This window comes from Spea bombifrons, chromosome 11, assembly GCF_027358695.1.
Source record: "Spea bombifrons isolate aSpeBom1 chromosome 11, aSpeBom1.2.pri, whole genome shotgun sequence".
In the NCBI taxonomy this organism is placed as follows: Eukaryota; Metazoa; Chordata; class Amphibia; order Anura; family Pelobatidae; genus Spea; species Spea bombifrons.
The window spans coordinates 30,651,395-30,670,268 of NC_071097.1; the positions used below are offsets into that span (position 1 = coordinate 30,651,395).

Sequence of the window (18,874 nt, forward strand, 5' to 3'; positions counted from 1 at the left end):
CCTGTGCTATTTTGTTATATACAGTCAGCACCGACTAATCCGCTAACACGGAAGGTGCGACGCTGCGAACCACAAACACAACGTCACTCTTATGTATCGATTCATATCCCCCGGCCATGGAGACCCCGTGCCCTTCGCAGTCACAAAAAACTGTTCCCGGTTACTGTAATATATTTCATTTAGCAAAGCGATATAGAGGCAGCAGCATACATCACATATTGATCCAACATTTCATTGAAAAGACAATCTCATGAAAGTAAACCATCTTTAGGGCTGCTTTGAGGCCTTTGATTGTATTTAACATACAGGAATAACTTGTCTAATCCAGAAGAAAGTAATGACTGGGCTAACATAGCTGCCCCAATCTACATAACCGCAAGGGGTGTCTTCCCATAACTTATCTATAGGGTTCTAAGATATATATATATAATCGTAAAGACCACTACACTGCAGGAGGGATGGGTAGGCCAAGTACGGGGTCTAGGCCAGCTCAGTAAACCATGTGCCACATACATGGTAACCATATACACATGCCAGGGGACATCCCAGGGTAGGCTATCTGGAGCTTTCCCTCTGCTGGGCGAGTGGCTTCATGAAGGGGTGGAGCTATCCCCACATGGAGGCAGGGATATCCACATGTAGGGGCGGGGCTAGTCCCAAACAGCCTTTAGTGGGTGGAAGAAGGTGAGAAGGGAGAGCAAATGCTGCTCCTCTGCCCAAGAAAAGAATAAACCGACCCAGAGACCCGGGGGAAACAGGGCTTCACCCAGAGACTCCGGATCACACCCCTAGAGTACCGTATGGAAATAATACCAAGACCCGGGTCAAATAGCATATCATCTTACAAGTTCCATCTGAGACATTTTATGGAGTACAAAGTGTTACACCTGGAGCAATCGGCATCAACATTCTGGTAATTTAGAACGTTAAACACAAATTGCTCTTTAAACTACAGCCCGATGGGATAACTCACTCTACGTTACTGCTCGTTACCAAATATGAAAAAGTTCTGGATATTTTCTTGGAGATGGTGGTCAAAAGTCCTGTTAAATTCTGGAAGAGCGGAGTTTAAATACATGGGGGTAGATTACGGCTTTTAAATACCTCCAGAAAACCTCATTAAGGGGCATCGTGTTTAACCGAAGTTGATTTATCAATAAACACAAAGAAAACGTTCTATGCGTTAAAAATGAATTATTCCTATTATGATCATTAGGATAAGACGATGTTGCATAGCTGCAGGTCTCTCTGTTTTATTTTCTGATGGGGTCCCACAGTTCACTGGGGGTCCTAAGCAGCCGCTATGCATATAAAACAGCATCTGCAAGACCGTCTTACGGAGTTCTGCTAAACCCACCGTTACATTGGAGCTCTGGAGCTGAACCGAGCCGCTCCGATTCTATGACGGCGCTGCTTTTATTACAGGATGTAAAGTATCATTTTTACAGCGTATTGATGACATCGTAAGGGCCCAGGGTCCCTGGAGGAAAGCGGCAAGTGTGCAAAATTCCTTAAAATAGAACCACGCTGATGTCAGTCATTGGACGCAGGTTGCTATGGCAACAGCATTCTCTCTACGGTGCTTCTACATGCCCCTGAAGCACCATCTGCAGTGTAAACACATAACCTTTTTGCTGTCCTGGCAAACGGCCTGAAGCATAATAGTAATAATAATAATTTTATTTTTCTGTCTGGAGATGAAGAATGATGTATATATTGTTTCAAATAGCACTATCATATTCCACAGCGCTGTACAATGGGTAAACAGGACATAATTGTTATTTTATATATTACTTGTAACAAAATAACCTTCTTAAACGACCTTACTATTTATACATATATACATATATATATACATATATATACAAACATACATACACACACATACTCATACATACATATATACATACACACACATAAGTAGGTCAAATATCCTTTTTTTCTGTACATGTGCGGAGCAGCAGAACATTTTCATGGCAGCTTACAGGGGAATACAGGAATTGCACCCATATTCTCCAACAAGCCTTAAATACAAAAAAAAAAAAACCCAATATGCCTGTGCAACGTTAACCTATTCTCCAGTGTTTTTAAGACAAACGCCGTTTCCCTTTTAACTTAACCGACATTAATGTTTTCCCGAGGCGCACAAATTAGAGTAACAAAGATACCTCGCCATGTATTTTGTGATTTAACAATAACGGCAGATTAAAGACAAGTGCAAGGTGAACATTATTCAGCAAAGGACGTGACATTAGTATCCAATAATTCCAGTTGTGTACGCGCTCGCTGGCACAGAACCCACGAGGGTTTTTTCTCAGGCAAGGCTGTAATGAGTTTTCAGTCTCCTGTTCATGTTCCACTAACCCCCAATCCACGTCATTTCTATTTCCAGGGTTAACCCCATAGGTGCCACGGAGAGTCTGAATGCATTGACGTAATCTAGAATTTTTTTTATTTTTTTTGGCCAAAGAAATAGGTGCGGACCGCTGTGTGCTGCCATTTGCATGAAAATGTTTCTTCGTAGTCCGGGGCAAAAGATCCACATCAAATATCTTTCATACGCATTGTTCAAATTTGGGGGGTGGGGGGAGAAGAGAAAAAAAAATAAAAAAGAAGAAAAGAAAAAAAAAGAGAAACTGCAGCTGCAGAGCTGCACTCCTCCTTGGGCAAACCATACAAATTTAAAGGGACCTCTAACCTACCAAATACATTAAATGCATATGGCTGGAGTGGCTCCTTAAGATTCTGCTCAGTTTTTTTGCCCCCTTACTGCAGCTGATTGGCTCAGACAGCCTTTGTACACTGGGGAGAGGGGATAACACAGCACTAGCTGTTGTTATGCTATTTATGCCACCTTTGGTAACAGAACCTGCACAAGGTAAAAGCATCTTCATGAAGTCCCTTTGTTTTACACCAAAAACTTCCAAAGACGATAACATTTACGGAAAAAAGAAGCAAAACCAAAGCTATAGGCAGCTTCATTCATTATTACGCTAAAAGCTGTGAATGTGACAGCTCCCCTTTAAAATAATATCCTCTTTCAAGACTTTGTCCTCATCTTGCCTGCTAAGCCACACAATTGACTCTTTCTCGTGTATGCTGCAAGCACGCAACCCCCTGGGGACTGTGATCGATAGACCGCCCGGCAGTCACAGGTTGCCATAAGAGGCCACTTTATTAATGCTTTTGTGGTCTGTAGATAAGAAGATTGATTAATTGAGCGAGAGTCAATCCCTCCACCAAACTGTATGCCCCCCTGCGGTTTCACGGAATCCTTAACCCTCTGAAAGCCAAGGAACGCTTTCCGATCCATAAGACAACATTCTAATTGTAAACATTTTTGTTTTGGAACACGGAGCTAAGATTAGATTTTATCCCGTAATTCATTAGAAGGGAAGCGGGACAAACCCAACTTCTGACATCTTGTCATTTGACTTCCTCGTCTTGAGTTACGTTGACCTTCTGGGCAAAAATGCTGGCACGGAGTTAATGCTTTATGAGAAAAAAGCCTCTGGCATTTAATTGGGTAAAAACTAGTTTGGAAATAATTAGTTTGAGCCGGCGCAGTGGTTGCAGAAGTTTCTTCGGAAAATCCTTTTCCTGGCAAGGACAATATTGCATGAAACGGACAAATCCCTTCTTGTATCAACAACAAAACAAAATGCACATACAAGGAAGCAAAATATATTCAGCCCGCAGTACAAAAACAGAGTGGTGATGATGATGAAACAGTAAAAATGACCTTTTGTACGAAAGGGATTTAACACACTTTTGTTTAGATATAAAGCAATGCAAGAGCACAAGTCAATTTTCAAGTAACAAGTAACCTAACCTGTAAGAAGTAAACCCAAACTAACTACCAATATGTGACAAAAGCCACTATGATCTGAACGACCTCTCGTTACCAGCCACAATTAAAACATTTGCTTGCCATTATTTCCTATCCACCCTTTTAGAATTCTTTACATAATTGGGCCCTTACTGGCTTACCTGGCCTCCTTACGCAGCCAATATCCCAAATCACCCTCCACAGAGTCATACGCAGCCTCCTGCCCACAAAGAACCATACACAGCCTCCTTCCTCCCACCCACAAAGAACCATACGCAGCCTCCTTCCTCCCACCCACAAAGAACCATACGCAGCCTCCTTCCTCCCACCCACAAAGAACCATACGCAGCCTCCTTCGTCCCACCCACAAAGAACCATACGCAGCCTCCTTCCTCCCACCCACAAAGAACCATTCGCAGCCTCCTTCCTCCCACCCACAAAGAACAATACGCAGCCTCCTTCGTCCCACCCACAAAGAACCATACGCAGCCTCCTTCCTCCCACCCACAAAGAACCATACGCAGCCTCCTTCCTCCCACCCACAAAGAACCATTCGCAGCCTCCTTCCTCCCACCCACAAAGAACAATACGCAGCCTCCTTCGTCCCACCCACAAAGAACCATACGCAGCCTCCTTCGTCCCACCCACAAAGAACCATACGCAGCCTCCTTCCTCCCACCCACAAAGAACCATACGCAGCCTCCTTCCTCCCGCCCTCGGCATGGCCATGTGCAGCCTCTCTTCTCCCGCAGGGCGCTGTTCAGCCACCAACCTCCAGCCCACAAAGAAGCATAAAAAGCCTCCCACCCTCCATACAGCCATGCGCAGCCTCACCCACAGCCTGCAAGTATTTTAGGACAATAAAGATGATTAAAGTGGTATCTCAATATATTGAAATATTATACCATAGAAGTTATTGAATTGTATCATCTGTCTCTTCTGCACAAGAAGTTTATACATGAAAATGACATTTAAAACAAACAGATAATTTGTGGCGTGTCCAATAATAATATTGTGCTTCCAATCACTTTCATACCAAATTCCACTTCAACAAGACAGAAAAAGGCCCCTAAATATCTAGAGGTGTCTCCATTTGAGAGACATTTTGACACCAATCTGAAAGTCAGCAGGAAAGTAGCGTTTAATGCAACCAGTTTGCGGTGTTTCAAACAACCACTTTGACACTGCTGCTTTCCCGCAGCTTGCTCAATATTCTGCCGGTCCGGCAGGTCAATTGCTGAAAGGCGAAAATCAAAAATAAAATAGTTTTTTTTTTTTAAAAGCATTGGCAAGTCAAGTCCTTCAACTGTATGCCTGTTTAAGCACCAAGGAATTCTACCTGGTAATAATGCAAGTAAGCGAATGAACCGGTCTATTAACAGTCTCAAGCATAAGGAAAACAATAAGAATGGGCAAAAAATTATGATGTTATAACTAAATGGATATATCAAAACTATCTATACTTATAAAAACTGGCAAAATTAGCTAATAAATGTTATTCCCGTAAGTAATTACCCTTCTCTTTACTACCTTCATCAATCAACAATAGTGGAGAAATAAGTGAGGAAAAATCATGTAGATTCTGGGAATATCTGCTTCCATATACACAGATTTATAGCAATAAATACTTTAAGAGCAAAAAGGACTATAAATCCCACAATCCATTACACTGACTTTGGCTTCTTACTTGAGACAAAGGTGTACAAGTTGAAGGCACCTTCCAAGGGTTGCTGCCTGGAGCTCCTCCTCTCCTGGGGGTGTGGCTGAGATCAGGGGTGGGGCTAGGCCCAGATAGACTTTAAAGTAGCAGGGAGGAGGCGGGGCCTGTGTGGGAGTGCAGAGGATCAAACCCCACTCCCCGGCTGAAGATTGAACATTCTACACTGGAGCCCCAGGGTAACGGTGCTTTACCCGGAGACTCTGGGTGAAACAGCTCAAAATTTCAGTGTTAGAATATCTCGTACAGGGGACTTTACAAAAACAAAAATAAAAATGTATCCAAAAATTACTAAACGTTTTCCCTCGTTAAAACTATATAAATATGCACGATCATGACAACTCCAAAGTAATAACTAGATTAAAAAATGACTCTAGGGCAGCAGCTTTTCTTGTAATTTAGAATTCAGTCTCTGGCCTAATATAACAGACCACACACTCCGTGATAAAACAAAAAGAAACCCACATCGCAGCAGAGTGCAAATTTATAATAAATGACCTTTTTAATATACAATTTACTCAATTGTTACAAAATTTAATATGAATACATTATGGCGCCACAGCGATACCTATCTATACAGTCACTCCAGATCGTCGATTCCTTTGCAATAGAAGAGCCAATCCAGCACAGACTAGCTGCTTAGATTGTAAGCTCATGGCAGCGCAGAGAACGTTTTACGCTAAATGTTTATGTCTGCCGCAATCACAACCAAATCCGGATGGGATTATTATCTCCAAACTTTGACAAAGCTTTAGGAAAATAAAATACGCACCTACCTGCATCCATAATGCGTCTATGCTATCTTCAATAAATGTTTTAATTTATATCAGTGGCTTTCAGCCTCGGGGACACGTCAAACAAGCAGCAGGAGTCCATCTCAAACGTATTTATGCAATGAATTAATAACATTGGAACACAAGGACTGGAACGAAGCAAAAATCCAGCATCTGCGATCAGCAGGGCGATTCCAGTACAAGGATTCCATATTCTGGATGCCCACATTGCTATAAACACATTTCATGTCATCATAGTAAAAAAAATAAAAAATGTAAATAAAAAAATATTCCCAAAAAAATTCCCATGGATAACTCCCAAAATTCCCTAGACCCTGTGCTGTTGTGATGACAACTCAGATCTTCGCTCAACGGACTTGACTACCCTGACAGAGGATTAGTTGCGGAATGCACTGGTGAAAAGAAACCGCAACTAAGCATTAACTCGTGAGGACTACCAGCAGGCAAGGAAGAAAATATGAATTTCAATTCTAAAGATAGAAAAATGAAGTAAATACTCGAATGAGCGGTACGTTTATGTTAAAATCTCTACAATACAACAAAAAAGTCCCGAGACGCTGCTTTAAAATCTCCGTCTCCGCGTCCTTTACTGGAAGGAGATGTAAATTATCGTAAAAGACTTAACAGGTGAACGTTACAGAGACCATTACAGGCTTTCGGAATGGAGGTTACTACAGTAAGGTCATTATGACATATTTTACAAGATGAGGGATCATCAAAAGAAACAATCTGGCACGAAAACCCGACCAGAGATATCTTATCTAGAAGGTCACCCTGACATATTTCGCTTACCCAACAAAAAAAAAACGAATGTGTGGAGGAAAAAAAAAAAAAAACCTGATCATCGATTTCAATCGTTCTAAACAGAAGCGTTATCAAGGAAAAATCAGCCATGAGGCAGCTTCTTCCACCAGAGCGATTGTTCCGTGTTCCAAAGTCATGCATGAAAGATTAAATACAAGCAGAACATGTTTAAATTCCTGACACGCTAACACCGAGGTTTTAGAAAAATCATCCTCCGGATATTTGTTTCGTTAGTACCTCTGATATCATGAAATAAGATTAGAACGGCGTGGAGACTTTCCCACTCGTGATCAGGCATGGTAGATAGGGATAAATACGTAACCTGGACAATAAAAGAAGAGATCTGCAACAATGATGGAACAGCTGAAGACAAAACGTACATTTACTTTGACCCCCTTTAGTGTCAAAAGTATTGATAATCTACTGATTACTCCCATGAAGACATAGAAACATTTGAGTCAGATAAGAACCATCTGGCCTGTCTAGTCTGCCCATTCCTCCTGATGTAAAGACTAAATCATTAATACGTCCTTGGTCTTGGATTCAGGAGCCATATGCATATCCCATATATGTTTAAATACCCTCACTGTATTAGCTTCTACCACATCTGATAGGATTTTTAAGTTTAAAAAAAAAAACAACAAGCCTCAATGGACCCAACTTCAAAACGGTAATTGGAAGGTTTTCTATCACATTGTGTGATATGTTAGAAACAACAAAGTGGATCAACGTATCCGAGAACCTGCCAGGTACAATGTTATGTATAAATGGAACAGCTCGACCACAAGCTTTCCAGATTTATCGAGATATCTCCTGCAATGCAAATAAAATAGCTCAGTGGCTTCTGGACATCGTGGTGGTTCCCGAAGGCTGTGGAGATAGTGTTCAGGATGTAATTATTAAAAGAATTATTGACACTGTATCAAGAAAAATGATTTTGTAGAGGACGCTTCCATGTACAATGTGTCAGCTATGTGCCACCTGTTCTAGCCTAGATGAGCTGGTAGGGGGCACCGACCACAGTACATGCAGGAGATGGGCCCCAGAGATGTGGCTAGGCCAAGGGCCAACATGTCCTCTTACTGACGCAAGTCTATGGAAAAAAGGACTTTATCAGATAAGGACCCTGCCACAAACAGTGTGGTTTTTGGGGTAGGGAATGTTGCCCAAATATCCTATGAACTCCTACAATCACGACGTCCAGATAACCAAAGGATATTTATTTAACATTTTATAAACTAAACTAAATCCCACGTTATTGTACACAATTGAATAACATAACGGCAAAAAATAAATACACATTTATATATTTCCATGAAATGTCCATTTTACCATTGATGTGCTTTTTTTTTCCAAGTTACTTCTCTAACTTTTCTTGTTTATATAAAACACAAAAATTTGGTGAAGTATCCCCGATGATGAATTTCCCTCATTTATTACACATGATATACATCATCAGGAGTTTAAGAGCACATGCGGCAGAATACATTCTAAACAACGTAATTACACTTCAAAAAGAATCCTTCTTGCTTTTGGAATACGTCCGTCCAGCTGCGATATACAGAAGTGACAGGAAGCATATGAAATTTTAAATAAATTTTTGTTTCTTGAAGTCGCTTTGTTTGCTGTTCGCTGCAGAAATATAAATTATTTCCTTATGTCAGTATATATTTCAGAATCCAGAGCTCGTCTGCACGCGGGAATACGCTTAATGATTTACGCACCGAGCTGCGGAATGGGGATGTGTGGGCTTTAACTATATACAAGCGTCAGAGGTATACTTTTCTCTAGGTATCCCCACTTCTTAGCCCGTTACCATTAAACCCAGGGCTAACGAGCAAAAGGCTCTCTGTGTCTCTAGAAGATAGAAAAGAGACTGTTTTTAAGGGGTTGATCTCTCCTTAGAAGCCATGGAAGGAACAGATCCATAGAATTAAACTTAAAATGCTCATAATAGTTACTAGTTATCAGTAATATTTACACGAGCTGTGCAAAGGCTGTGGAGGGCAAGAAAAGGGCCATATGCCCCTCCACTGAGTTTCGACTAAACAGGTCAATGCCTTTATTTTTCCCCGCGCAAGTCCGTGGTGAGCCGCCGCAAGGAAAGGGAAATAATCAAACGCCAAGGATCACTGCAATTTAAGTAACGCACTCAAAATTCATTCCTTTTTTTTGGCCATGCACCCCTTGGACACGCATGTGCCTCATTAATGGTGTCCAGAGAGGGATTTAAATGACTTGAGAATCTCTTTTGGGTTAGACTTCATCGCAGTCCCACTGATTCAGCTCCTTGGTAAGCAATATTGCCTTAAAAAATGACGTGGGACTCACCAAACGTGGGGTACTTTGACGTAGCGGCGCTAAGTAATATATGGCCATATAGTGGGACGGAACCCCCAATATCTATGCTTCTGCTTTTTTAAATGGTATTCTTGGGCTGTGCGCTGAATTCTTGCTTTGTTCTGTTGTTACCTACTTTTTTGGGGGGGGGATTAGTCAGGACCCCAATGACAACACTTTTGCCTTATTATGCTAAAGATAGATCTGATTTGTACATCTGATTCCCGGCGACCTGTCACGGCCTGTGGATCTCCAAAAAAGCATTAACTGACGCATAAGCGCCTATAAATAAGGGATGGGCATATGCAACTAATAATTGGACGAAAACAACTAGATGCTGCCTGAGGGTATTGGGATTAACTGGATTTGCAAGATACCAAACCTAATGTAAAAGAAGAAGGGAATTTTGTTCCAAAATGGCCTTAAACTACAAAATATCTGTTTTTAGATGATCTCACCGATACAGTTCTGTAACCGCTTGCCTTTATAAAGGATACATACATTTACTTTTCCCGTTGAATATTAATGTTCAATAAAACAATGTTCTTAGCAAGATGAAGTGGTTACAAGGAACTTGTTATTACGATTTATAATTTATATATAAAGGAGCCCCAATGCTCCAGAGCAATATACAACTGCGGGTCGGTACTTAATAAAATTGATGAAAACCAATTTTATTAAATGTGATGGAAATGAGATGATTCCCCCCTGAGAAGTGTCTGCATGTAAAAGAAAATCAAATAGCAGGAGTTTCTTCTACGTTGCAGAATCTGTAGGCACCATAACAAACTAACTAATCATACTGACCCCAAAAATCTATTATTTTATCTATAAATAGTTTCTCTAAAATTAAAACTACATAATATATATAATAATATAATATAATATATATATTAAAAAATAAATAAATAAATAAATATATATATATATATTTAGTTGAAAGCCTCGTAAGTTATAAACTTGATCTTTGTCCCCCTGTGAAATAGTGTACTACGTAAAAAAAAGCATAGAACCAATTAACGGGAGGCAGCACTCATCCACCCCGCTGGAAATTCTAATTACAAGGCCAGGCTGAAACAACAGGTGACATTTCACAACATTACAGACTGTCACGAAAGTACTTTAACCAAGGAATGTTTAGCAGAAGGATGCGTCCGCTTCTCCCAAAAAGAGGATTTTTGCAGATACCACTTCATAAGGCTTAACACACATATATGAGATAATATATATATATATATTTATTATTTTTTTATTATTATTATTTTTTTTATTATAATTTTTTTTTTTATTTTTTTTTTAAGGAGAACTCATTATTAGGCTGTGTATTATTAAGTTGGATAAGGACCTGCCGATAAAGAAAATCTATTAGAAAAAAAAAAAAAAAAAAAAAGAGATAAATCTGTGTTTTATCAATGCCGACCTTACTATATGCAGCGCTAGGCTATGTTCAAAGAGAAAAATACTTTTTAAAGGGGACTTTTAAGTGTTGAAAAACCTGTGCAATATCTGGGAATAACCTGACTCATTCTGCAAATTTTCTTTTTTCTCGCTCAATATTCCCACTAAACTTTAGAAAATGAATTCCCACCTGATTTACTTTTGTAGTGGTGGGAATAACTGTGGGAAGCATTATCTCCACTGTTGGCACAGCCTTTTTATATTAATGCAGGAAGACATAAAATATATATATATATTAATTAAAATATAATATATGCTGTATATAAACAATATAACAGTTTTTTTCACATTTGCTGAAATTCAGAATATTTTCGTGCATCCTAACCTAAATATTAGAAACAGCAGAATAATGTACATTCTAACTGAATTCAAAGCATGTTGCCAACATGAAAAAATAAATTACTTATTTTTTTCATTTTTTTTTTTTTTTTTAGAAAACCACTAAACCAATCGCTACAAAAGGAAACAGAACATCTAAAGTAAGTGTACGAATTTATTCTACATAATGGAATTAAAGATCCTGTTTAAACACCTGCCTTGCACGACAAGCTATTTCACAATCCATTGTAAGCGATTTAACAGAAGAGAATATTGTTTTGTGATCATGTCCGTAATAAAAAAAAAAAGGTAATTTCTTGGTGTTGGTTGGTGTTCTTCAAGCCTGAAATGGTAAATTAAACTTTAACACGTTTTTTTATGTATCGTTAACGGCCTAGAACGTGAGATTCAACACACCTGCGGCAAACAAGGAAGGGAAAGGGAACTGTTCCAGGCACCAACAAGAAAATAGCTGCTCTTGTTATATTTAATATGGGGAGAAAAAAAAAACTTTTCTTTCATACTACATACTCGTCCCATGGGTTACTCTTACACAGAACCCAAAATTCTGGCTGCCATGTTGCAAAATATAAAAGGTCTCTTTATTCATTATTATTATTTATTGTTTTATATAGCGCCGTCAAATTCCGTAGCGCTGTACAATGGGTAGACAGGACATAACAAGTAGTATGTATTCAGGTGAAGTGGCGGCAGACCCACCGCTGACATAACATAATCAACGTAAGGAGTCATCCAAACATAGTGAGTCTTCAAGCCTGTGAAAGTAATAACTGGTATTCTGCAAAGGCAGTCTGAAGACAATATAACATATCAGATATGCCACGCAGGTGTTATAACAGACTTTTGGCTATTATGAATTTTGGCAATAAAAAAAATTTGTAAATTATATTAAAGGGTTAATATTTTGCCTATAATATCCCATCGTTGGCAGCACAGGGTAATAGGGTCTCTTCACATCCCACTCGAAATGCTTCATCTTTATCGCTTCTTTTCTTTCTTTATTCGCATAATAATGAACTTACCCATTAAAAAAAACAATTCTTCTCATTATAAGTATTAATTAATAGCAGAAGACCATACAGAAAGACCTTTACGAATTATATCGCTGTCCGCTGACAGCCACATGTGTATAAATAGCAGAAAAGCCTGACAAAAACAGACAAAACCAGCCTGTGCCACGTCCCGTTAATATAATAAAACCAACCCATAGTAACGCACGCTGAGCAAAGGTCAAAGTGCCCGAAACCTACTAGGAACAGCTTCAATTTTACCTAAATTCAAAATTGTGTTAGTGTTTATTATTTTAATCAACGGAAACCTGTGAAACGGACAGCTCCAGAGCTTTAACCAAACTGTCTCTACCAGCTTTAGGTTTTCTCAATATCTGGGACTTCCCTCGTTGCTCATTATTGCCCCAAATCCTTTCTCCCTAAAAAAGGATCTACCCCAATAAATTTTGGGGAGAGAACGCCATTTATGTTATAGCTATATCTGGGACCTCCTTACAGGCAACTTATATACATACTTGGGAACTCTCTGGATGTAACTCAGAGTCTCCGAGTGAAGCCCTACTTCCAGAGACTCCAGGTCACTTTCTTCTTTCACAAGGCAGGGGCCGGTGTGTTGCCGAGCCCCCTCCTCACTCATATCCACTTGCTCCCCGCCCAGTTCCCTCCCACTAAAGGCTTTTAGGGTATCAACCTCACCCCATGCATTTCTAACTCCACCCCTACACTAAGCCACTCCCCCCTGAAGAGGGTAAGCTCCAGGTAGCCTGTTCTGGGAAGCTCCCAGCTATCATTATTTATAATTGTGTCATTGAGGGTAGATAAGGAATAAAATTCCCAGTTCCCACACACAGCTACGGAGAGCAGCCAGTGGGGCACTACCGGGGCACCACTGGGGGCACTTGGTTATTTCACCAGTATTCTGTGTAATAAGTAATGCCATTCGTGCACACGACATACTTTTGTCTATTTTAAAAAAATGATCGTGCCGCATATACTCAATTCCGATGGAAATCAAGGGGTAATAGAAATCAAACCTCTTTTCAATCCACAGCGAGAGCATCAATTATTATAAGAGCGGCTGGTATGTGGTTTATATCGGCCAGAAATGCAAAATAAATCACTTACTGAAAACATTTCGATTCTCCAGAGGAGAAACACCAAAGCGACAAACAGCCGGGTGACAACGCAGCCGACCATGCGCCGGGACATACAAACTCTCCTATAAATTATAACAAATTCTGAGCCCTATCTATCTCGTAAAGTCTGGAGATTCTCTTGGGCTTCTCTGGCCCTGGGCAGCTGCCCTGATGCCAGTGGGTATAAGATACCCCGGTGCAGCTATGATTTTGGTAGTTCGTATTAACACGCGCAGTCTTACACACACTCTTTAGAATGTACGTACTTGAAGCGCTTACCAATCTCACAGAACAATATAACCTGGCAGGGAACAAGCAGTTTTGCTTACTTAACATGCAGGAAAGCGTCCCTCGCACAATGCAATTAAATTGAATTGATCAATGTTTCGTATAAGCGTATTTACCTTTAAGCACAGATTTAATGAACATGGCATAATTACCTTTTTCTTGAAGGTGCCATACGGAAATTAGGATTGCAGCATTCTAAACGCCAATATGCGTGTACATACGGTGATGTATTTACCGTCGGCCTAGCCCCCTCCGCGCCAGTGTCCTAACTTCTGGCCGTCGGGATATGACATCATTTCCTGGCGCCCTACTGCTACAGGAAGTGCAAAGCAGAAGAATACTATGGAGGACTGTGCTGACCCTCTATACTGCTAATAAAACGGTTGGAGAGATCAGGGATCCATGGAGTAGAGGTGTTGCAGGGAGCCTGAGGCTTCCCGTTGTGCAGAAGAGCGGCTGCCGTTGCCGTGGACCCGCCACCCTACACTTAATTAGCCTAGCCTATTGTATATATGCTGGTGTATGTGATTCCACTGGGTGCTGCGCTCAAAGCTATGTATAAAGTGATGGGCATATGCAAATGAGGGAGCTTATGGAACAGTGTGTAAGACTTACAATAATGAGATACCTTCTGTTCTAATTTGCATGTCTCCGCCTATAATTCTTAAAGTACATTGGACACCACGCACTTCTTTCAATATAGAACAGGGTTGTTCCGCTTGACCATTCCGACCCATGTATACGTTACTCTGTTGGCTGTGTTCTGTAAGGTGCGGGGATTTTTTTGCTCACCATAAGCTTAATGAACCTTTGGCTGCCTGCCACACTATAAAAAAAAGCTTGCGTCAGACGCGATAATATCCTGTGCCGATGGAGACCAACAAAGAAGAGACAGCGGTGCCCAATCAAGAACCAGTATGTAGAATGCTCAGGCCAATTGAATTTGATAATGTTTCAAACTAGCAGATATATGCAAATGAATGGCAATGCTACCATGGGTAAGGAATCAAAAAAGTAATATCTTATTTGCATATATGTTAATATTCACTGAAAATTTGGCATGATTTTAAATTTGAGCAGAATAGTTGTTAATAAATACCTTTAATGATGCAATTGTATGTTAATGTACTGTCCCTTTTTTAAAACCACTTTTTGATACCACAACTGGCAAACTACCGTATATTCCGGCGTATAAGACGACTTTTTAACCCCAAAAAATCTTCTTAAAAGTGGGGGGTCGTCTTATACGCCGGGTACTTACCAAGCCGGAGGTTCCCACGAAGCCACCAATCTCTCTAATCACTACGCGCCGGCTATTGATGCCGAGCGCAGGGATGCCGTCATGTCCCGGCGCCCGGCATCAATTTCCGGCGCGTAGTGATGAGGGAGCAGGGAAGCCCGAGGTCTGGCACTTGAGACCTCGGCTTCCCTGCTCTCTAATCAATAGGCGCCGGCTATTGATGCCGAGCGCAGGGATGACGTCATGTCCCGGCGCCCGGCATCAATAGCCGGCGCGTAGTGATTAGAGAGCAGGGAAGCCGAGGTCTCAAGTGCCAGACATCGGGCTCCCACAACTGGATGGAAGAAAGAAGACAGAAGATAAGGTAAGAGATGGGGAGAAAGGGACAAAGGGGGGAGAAATATATATATATATATATATATATATATATATATATATATATACACACACACACACACACTGGTGTGTAAATATATATATATATATATATACTGGTGTGTGTATATATATATATATATATATATATATATATATATATATATATATATATATATATATATATATATATATATACATATACATGTGTGTGTAAAGGCAGGGGTGTGTGGTGAGGGCAGTGTATAAATGTGTATGTATGGACAGGCATATGTGTAGATATATATATAGATATATATATTATGTGTGTGTGTGTGTGTGTGTGTGTGTGTGTGTGTGTGTGTGTGTGTGTGTGTGTGTGTAAGGGCAGTGCATGTATGTATATGTCAGCAAATCAACCAGCAAATCACCGGTAAGGTACATCGCTTGCCGTGATTGGCTGGTTGTTGTACGCTGGGTAGAGGGGTAGTCTTATACGGCGAGTATAGTCCAAACTCTATATTTGGACTGTAAAAGTTGGGGGTCGTCTTATACGCCCAGTCGTCTTATACGCCGGAATATACGGTATGCCAAATCTGTTGGTTACTGAAGGGTTAATTGTTGGAAGGCTCTCGGGCTGGGTATAAGGTCTGTTAAGGCAGGGTTTTAAATGTCTCAGATGGGTATAAGAAAGCTAGCCTGAGTGTAACGCACGCATGTGAGTGCCAACTGAGTACGTCTAACCACACGTATGTTTCCAGTATGATGTAATCTGGATTATATCCCTTTTTAAAATAGTGTGCCAGCATTTTCCATTCCAGCCATGTAACACGTGGGGAAATACGAGTGTTCAGAGCGTAAGAAAATTAAACAGGTAAGCAAACTCGGGTTTGCAAGACCCACCAAAACGCAGAACCGCTTCTGTGATTGTATCCACCGCGCGAGAGTCTGTAATTGTTGTTAATTGCACGTTAAAAAAAAAAACAAATTTTAAACATAAATCATATAATTAATTTTGTCAATTTCCAATTTCTTTTTTCATTGAAAAAAATAAATGGGCCAACATCCAGTCTAATAATAGGACAATGTTCCTGGATCTAATTATGTGGCCCGATGGGGGATCATGCAATGTTTAACACTTTCAAAGCCTGAAGGAGCCAACGAGGTGCTGAGGGCAGCCCAGTGAGTAAAAAAAAAAAATAGTAAAAAAAATTTTTAAACAAAATAAAAAAAAAACCTTTAATAGATTTGAAGCTGGGATGCTTACCCTTTGATCTCAGACAATGTACACAGCAGCCAATTAAAAACAAAAATCCCTCTGCCTTCTACAGAGCGATGTTTTAATGCAAGAGAAATTACACAGGACTTTAACCAAATGCGCCGTTAGATTACAATGATAAAAAACACACACTTTAAATATTATACAAAGATGCACAGATCATCTTACAATATAACTATTCTTCTGCCCACATTGGGGGGGGGGGGGTGTAAGTTAAAGGGAACAATTCATGTAAGTGTGGTGATCACTACTGATCAGCCATTATCTCCCATATAATGGGCAGATTACTCATCTATAATATGCGTTTGCGTACATGTAAATCATACTCCCTAATCAGTAATTACTATGAAAACTCCTAAACAATGATTTTCTAGTATATACCAATTTACATTGTTAAACCCACACACTACTTCCATATAATCACTGCGAAAGAGCCTTAACCCCTTGTGTGCTAGGACGATGAGCGCAACACAGCCAACTACAGGGTGTTAAACCAGGAAATAATAATAATAATTAGCATTTTTAGATCAATTTACACGAAACCCTTGCCTTTTACCATAACTTGCTATTATGCAATTTTGGGTTACTGAATAACACAGGAAGAATAAATTAAACTGAAATAATGAAAAACCCTAACATGCACCCTGTAACGTTATATATAATTTCAACTAAAATCTTTAACTAGCTCTGGTAGCAAACAGGTTAATAGCTGGTGGGAAGTGCACAGCCAAAACCTGCTGGGCTGCCCTGTATCCAGGGATTAACAAAATGAGGGGAGGAAAAACAGCCAGCAGACTACCCCTGCTGTGCCTGCTACTGGAATGCTTGCAGGCTTTACAGGAAAGGGTTAACATACCTGCCCTGTAAAGGAGGATGAGCATGATAAATGCATAGAGCATGGTCAGTGGGGGCCCTGCAGCATGGAAATGCCCATTACACATTTTAACTCTTTCAGTCCCAGGCAGTTTTAGCTATATTCTCTTTGCACACAAAAGAACTCCAATAAAAGGCCAGAAAACACAGATTTCAGATGCCCCCCCCCCGTCTCGCCCAGTAATTTAAAACAATAAACAAAAATATATAAATATAAAACAATAAATGCAACAGCAAAACTGAGTAACAATTGCACATATAACAAGGTTAACCCTAAACCCACCAGTAGGTCTTAATAATGACTTTTCCCCCAAATCATTTATCTATATACACTGTGATAAGGCACTGACAGTGGGGTTTATGCAGATACCTTATTGCCATTAAATGGAAAGGATACAACTGATGCATGTAAGGTTGCATTGGAGAGGTGTGGCAAGGAAGAGGTTAATCACTGCTGTGCCACAAGGCAGCTACAATGTATGTTGATTACCTCTCAATGCCAGGACGGGGTTAAATGTGGAACCCATTAGCAACCAGCAGGTAAAAGCGATGAATTCACTTATAGGTTCAGGTATATGGGGAGATCTGCCTGTTAACTCTTTACATACCAAAGTGGTTACTAATCTATCCTGGCAGGGTTAAAGTGCAGGACGCCCAGGTGTAATAGGCAGTTGAATTACAGTCACAGGAGACAATACAGGCGCCCGATCCGAAGGTCTGGGGTCACACTCGGGTCTAATACCCCCTATCCCGCACAGGGCAGTGAATCAGCCCCTGGCTCCTTACCGTGTCGGCTGCGGCGCTGTTTTATACGGACATCGGGACGGAGATCCTGGGCTAGTGGTCGGTTTGTATGCGGAAAGCCCGGCTGTACTCGGCACCGCACGGGGCTGCGAGCTTCCTCCACTTCGCCTGGTAGCGAGATGTGCGCAGGTTCCCATCCAACAGCCTGCGAGCTGCCCACGGGGCTGCAGCCGCTAGCGCCACCCGCTGGACACTCGGGGTGCTGCAGCGTCTCTGCAGCCAGCAAGACGCACCGTATCCCCGACGCTGTGTGCGGACGGGTCAGTTTGTCACCGTCACCGACATGGACAGGAAGGCGACGTTTCGACCCACCTGGTCTTCACCAGTCCGTTTCATGTGGGGAGAACTGTCCCTTATCTTTAACTCTGAACCACAAACGTGTTCTGAGCCGCTTTATTTTACGGCTGTTTGGTTAATTTATTTCACCAGCCTCCCCCGCTGGTCAGCAGCTTTTAATGTAGGCAGAGACCAGACTGGGGCCCTCATCCATGCGGTGTGCTTACAGCATTGCTGCACTAGTATGGGCCCTCATGTGGGGCTTTTCCCAGACCCTGGTAGGTTGCGGGAGTATAAATTGCCCTGTAGGGCCATAGGCAGTAATTTATATAA

The 18,874-nt window shown here is 41.0% G+C and overlaps 1 protein-coding gene across 1 annotated transcript in view; it reads right to left on the minus strand.

Annotated features, from left to right (window-relative positions):
• SEMA4G (semaphorin 4G) overlaps positions 1-18,387 on the minus strand; it is an 82,483-nt gene extending 64,096 nt beyond the window's left edge. The window contains exon 1 of the mRNA XM_053450389.1: positions 18,248-18,387. The gene's annotated coding sequence lies outside the window, so the exon portion shown is untranslated. The remainder of the gene's footprint in view (positions 1-18,247) is intronic.
• Between the last annotated feature and the right edge of the window lie 487 nt (positions 18,388-18,874).